We start from the raw sequence: 6000 nt of genomic DNA, 5'->3' as shown, positions 1-6000 counted from the left end.
TACTTGAACTCTTTGGAATAACGCACTGAAGTTGTATATAGGGAAGACAGCACACCAGTCTTAGAAGGCTTCTTTTCATGTCCAGAGGAACGGGCGCTTTCACGGGATACCCTCTGTCACGGATGCGTGTTTTAAATCACTTGTCACAGAATCCTGATTTACGATGCTGCCAACTACGGCAATTTGTCACGGATTAGTGTTTTCAGTCACTTCAACGATCACCATCAAAGGTATTAGCAAAAGTGGTTTTAATGTGAATTTGTAAAAGTGCAACTTAAAGTTCAATGGCAAGGTTCACTCTACGATTTACTATGTGGAAGAAATACACAAAGGAAAATCGACTTGCAGATTGGCCAGAACGGTTTTACACACAGACCGGGAACGCAAGGAGTAAGGGAAGCCCTCCCGTTGAGTCACAAGGTTCAGAATGGACTCTCTTGCTCTCTAAACACCTCAGAGAGGAGTCCAGGTGCAGTTAGATCCAAACTTAGTCCCAGACGTGGTCAATGGTTTATGTCCGAGAGAATTTGGGTGGAGGGATTTCAGAGGTGTTGATTCGACATGGCATTATGGGTCCTATGTAACTTTTAGGAAGCAGCAATTTAAAATTCATTAATGTGGTTATGGTAAATCATCAGATCAGGCTGTACGATTTTCTAGCAATACTTAATCAGTCAATAATCAATAATCAGTTACAATTAATGCAGTGATTCAGTTAAAGATTCAACAAAGTTCTCTAATCAAATCACGCACACAGATAGAGGTTAACTTATGATTAACATGTTTCCTTTTCTGCAGATTATAGTAAATCTTGGTACCTGATAATCTCTAGGATTTTACCAAATCTAATTATAGTTAATTACTCACTTTTCCCTTTGTCAGCCTTTACAAGCAGACAGTCTTTCCGTCTGTTGGCCTTACCAGTGGATGGTCAGTCTGCCCCAAGAGGCGTCCCTGCTTGGGGGGGGATGCCAAGTCACAGACTGCTGCGATCCTGGAGAGCTCAAAGGGCCTCACTTGGGATCAGTACTTACAGGGTCACAAGAGGATTGATTTTGGTCAGCACTTTTTTCACTGGGGCCATTATATTGTCAGTCAATCTTGGCACTCTTCAAAGCAGGCTGTGACCCAGGCAGGAGGAGTTGTGGGTATGTTTCTCAGTATGATGGGTTTGTGTCTGGTGGGGTTTTCGTAGCACGGGAGGGAGCTACAGGGGCAGCTCCTGTGACAAGCTTCTAGAAGCTTCCCCAGCTCCAATTTGGGCCTGCCTCTGGCCAATCAGTGAGTCTGCAATAAATGTATTTAAAAGGGATAAAACCTGTTGGGCAAGTCTCTTGTTTGAAGCAGAAAGAAACCCCTATGCAGACACCCAGGTCGGTGAGGAAGAAGGGGGGAGGTGTGCTGGAGCAGAGATTGCCCTGCAGCCCGTGGAAAGAGGGCAGGCTGAGCCCCCACAGCCCATGGAGGTCCACGGTGGAGCAGATTCCCACCTGCAGCCCACGGAGAACCCTAGGCCGGAGGAGGTGACTGCACCTGAAGCAGGCTGTGACTCCGAGGGAAGGCGACACTGGAGCAGCCCGTCGCTGGGAGAGCTGCACCCCATGGAGGGGACCCACGCTGGAGCAGTTTGTGAAGAGCTGCATCCCGGTGGGAAGGCCTCACGGTGGAGAAAGCTCATGGAGGACTGTTTCCTGGAGGAGGGACCTCACGCTGGAGCAGGGAAAGACATGAGGAGCCCTGCTCCGAGGAGGAAGGACCCACAGAGACAGCGTGTGATGAACTGACCACAACCCCCACTCCTGTCCCTCCCTGTGCCACTGCGGAGCAGCAGGGAGAGAAATCCGGAGCAGAGCTGAGCCCGGGAAGGAGGCAGGGGTGGAGGGAAGGTGTTTCTAAGGTCTGCTTGGATTTCCCGTCATCCTACTCCCATTTCATTGGCAAACCGGTGCCGGCGATCAAACCGGTGCTGCTGCCCCAGGTCGACGCTACTCTTTGCCCATGAGCAAGAACCGGCGAGAGAGCCTCAACCCCCCACCCCCCCGCCCCAGCCCCTGAGCCCCGGTTCCACCGCCTCCTCCCCGTCCCACCGCGGGCAGGAGCGAGCCAGCGGCTGGGCGGGTTCCCGCCCGGCTCCCGGGCTACAGGAGCTCCGGGGGGGGGGGGCGGCGGGGCAGGGCCCGTCCTCCCGGCTCCCCGCGCTGGGACACGCGGGGCAGGAAGGCACCGGCTCGCGCCAACGCACCGCCTCGGCACGCCACGTTACCCCCGCAACGCGTCCCGGCCCGTGGACTTCAGGGCGAGGCGTGAGGACTCTCCACCAGCGCCTCCTACCGGACAGAGCGGCGGAGCTCGCACGCCAGCGGTCAGGAGTGGCTTCGTGGAGCCCGGGAGCCGGCTGGGTACCGCGGGTGAGGGTCCGAGCGGAGAGCCCGGTCGTGCCGGGGCCGTGAGCAGAAGGAGCTCGGGAGCCCCAGGGAGCGAGGAGACAGCCCGGAGACCGGGACTGCAGGTGCTGGGACACCGCGTCATGAAATCCTCTTCAGAGCAGCCCTAGGGGGGGGCACAGATGCGGGAGTGACTGCATCAGCCCAGGCTGCGGGGAAGTACCTAGCGTTTTGGGAAAAGTAACCCCGAGAGGGAGGCTGCGGGGAGCTGCTGGTGTCTCAGCCGCGGCATCTCCTTGCCGTGTAAGTTAGGGAGAGCTGAGGGCTCTCAGTAGAGAGCACTGTGAAACACACAGCTCCCTGCTCTCCTTTTTCCATTTAGGATTTTCATGGTACTAGAAAGAACAGGGATGATTTTTAAGAACTTAGCTCTGACCTTAAGATGTAGCTTAAACACTTTACGAGGGACAGAAGACATGGTTGCTAGTGACAAGAGGAGACTGCAGTCAGTGAGGTCCTTCCAGTCGGAGTATAAAAAGCCAACAAGAGATTACAAACAAAACCACTCTAATTTTCAAACATAGTATTACCCCATTCACAGCACAGCCTAACAAATCCAGCAGACTTATATTTTCACAAGACAAAAACAGCCTCAAAAGAGGATTAAGCAGTTACAATCTGGAAGGCAGATTTAAAATGGAATAAAACAGCAAACCAGTATGCTTAACGGACAACAGCTTCTCTTTTGCCACTACTGGGATTTTTGCCAATACCCCTCCCATCTCACTGCCTGATCCCATCAATGGTAACAAAACCTCACGCTCCCCAAAACCAATCTTCTAGCAAGAGGATCGCTCAGTTTAGCAAACTTTGTGACTTACCTACAGAGGATGCCTCTCCCTTCCTTCGCTTTATTGAGCAAGGTTTCTAGCACTTGCTCTGCTTCAAATACAGGAATTGCTTGCATCCCAGTAAAAACATCCCCTTCCTGTCACCTGGGAAGAATAAACTTTGCATTACCTACTCCCAGCCCAGCAGAGGTGCCAGGGGAAGCAGCTGCTTGCTGCTTCTCCCAAGGACTTCATCCATGGGCTCCAAATAGATCAGGCTGCTTCAGGCAGAACATGGGCTGCATCTCCCTAGATATTTCAGACCCTATACAAGTACTTCATACTTTTGCCAGAAAAACAGTCATCCAAGTAAAGTTGGCCCAGTCACCAGGACATCTTGCTGAAAGAAAGAAAAGAAGGAAAGAAAAAGCATAAAAGCATGCAGATTAATCACTTGCATAGTAAGAGCCCAAGCGGGTTTTGGTCCCAAGTGGACACATGCACCTGAATGAATGACAAACCTGATTTTGCAGAACAACCTTGCACTACAGCATGCTGGGACTGCAGTTTTTAGGTGTACTGAGAGAAACAAAAGACTAGTGTCTTGGTTTGAAAGACAGGTGTCTGCGGAGGAAGGCAGAAGCCTCCCTTGAAATGGAAAGTGCAACCCCCTTCCCTCCAAATTATTATAATTTTGAAATTAACGGGCCTTCAGGCAAAGATATGGGGAATAGGAATAACAGTTCTCTACTAATATATATATATATATATATACATATAACACAAGGCAGGGAAAAACAACCCACTGGTTTACACTGACAGAGTCAGGAATACAACCTGACACCCTGTTAGGGGGGCAGTAGCAGTCCGATAAGGTGCTGGCTGCAGTCCTCCTGAAGCGATGGATGTAGTTCTGTGGAAGCAGCGATCAGGTAAAAGGGTCTGGTCTTCCTCCGAAGGTCCAGTGGTAGGTAGGTAGCTCCTGTCCTCTGGAACTCCAGTGGGGGGAAAAACTCCTCTAGGAATCCAGTGGAAGAAGGCTGCTAAGGTGTTCGAGATCTCAGTTTTTATTTGGCATGGACTGCTTGGCTCCTTCCCCCCCCCCTCGCCGGGCGGAGCATCTCACCATGGGATGGGGAGTCGTGAGGCAGTTCCTTGATGGGCCATGAACAGGAGATAGCCCAGGAGCGAGTTATCGATGGGTCAGGCGATAAGGCGTTGTTGTGCCCATTGACAGGAGATAGTCCAGAGGGGGGAGGCAGGGAGCACCGCCCCACCTGGTCTCAACAGCTCCTGAAGATGGTAATAGAATACTTTTTTTTTCCTTTTGGCACATTTTACACTGTAACCTAGGACACTAGTCAGTAGCCAAAATTCAAAGCAAGCTGGCTAAATCCCAAGCCTTCGTAGGTTTAATGACAACAAATCAAACCTATTAGGAAACAACCTAGACCTCATTTTTATCCTACTATGCATTTACTACAGATATTTGGGGTTTATTTTAAGTAATGGATCTGTAGAGCAAAGGAAGGTGAGTACTGTACAGCCCTTGACCAGACACACCATTCACATTTCCCTCTTAGGCCATAACACAGTATGACCCAGGATAATCAATAAAACATAAGCATTTCTATTACCCTAGTTAGGACTTTAAAGCTAAGAGAAGGAAATCAAACCAAAATTGATCTAAGTGGAATCACTCCCCTTTTTGCAGCCCTCCACCTTGTTTTATTGACCAACCAGAGAGCAGGTCTGGCATAAATAACCACATGGTGTCTCTTAGCCCTCAGCAGCTGTTCCTGTTTCACAGTGATACCTTCCCAGTAAGAACCACTGACAGCGCAGGGTTGAGTTAGGGTTGCAGCTGTGGGGCTGAGTTAGGGCTGGGGAGTAAAAGGAGGGAGGGAGTTCATTCATTGCAGAGAGGTCTCTGTGTCTCTTCTAAAGCTCTGCTCTCCCTCCACCCCTCAGGTGGGTAGGAAGTCTGGCTTTCCCCAAAACTCAGGTAAAAAAGCGTCTGGTCTGCTCTAAGGGGAGTCGTTCAGTTTTGAGTTGCCCAAGGCTGGTGGGTTATGGTAGGAGCTGTAAGCCAGGGGTTTCTCAGCATCTACTATTTATATGGCTTGTCTCTACACCAATGTTTGTTTGATCTATGCCAGGAGAGGTCCTAAACATCGTGAGATGCTGGTTTATGGCTCTCTGTAAGGGGGTAGCTGTCCTGCTGAAAGAAGAGATTGTGCTACTTGGAGTAAGAAGGCCATGCTCTGTTCTGGGTGGCCTTAATATATCAACTGAAGCGGGGGAGTCAATACTGTTTATAAAACTTCTATGTGATAATTAGCTATCAGCTTAAAAAAAAAAACTGTTCAAAAGGCCTTGCCGAATGAAAGGTTCTCAGAGCCTGGTAGACTGTATGTGTCTGTTCCGTATGTGGTATGCTCACATCTCCCGGAGCTGCTGTTCCTGGCTTGCAGGATGAGCTATACAGGTTCTATGCTGGCAGCTGTAAGGCTGAGCTAAAACCAGGGGAGAGAGCTGCTTTTCAGTAGGCTAGCTAAGGCGTGCTTTTGGAGAGCTAGCAGTGACAGCAAATAACCTTTTCTTTAAAAAAAAAAAAAAAAAAAAAAAAAGTAAAAAAAGGCTTGATGCTGACAACATGTGGTATTTTGCCAAAACCCTCGACACAGGTGACAGAGGATGATTATTCTCCAATTTAAAATTAACTCAGCTTGTTATTTGTATGACTCGAAGCTAAAACTTCATGCCTAAACTACTAAAATTGTCCT

Source organism: Leptosomus discolor, chromosome 3, assembly GCF_034619465.1.
Source record: "Leptosomus discolor isolate bLepDis1 chromosome 3, bLepDis1.hap2, whole genome shotgun sequence".
Taxonomy (NCBI): Eukaryota; Metazoa; Chordata; class Aves; order Leptosomiformes; family Leptosomidae; genus Leptosomus; species Leptosomus discolor.
Note: the sequence above shows the minus strand (reverse complement) of the source record.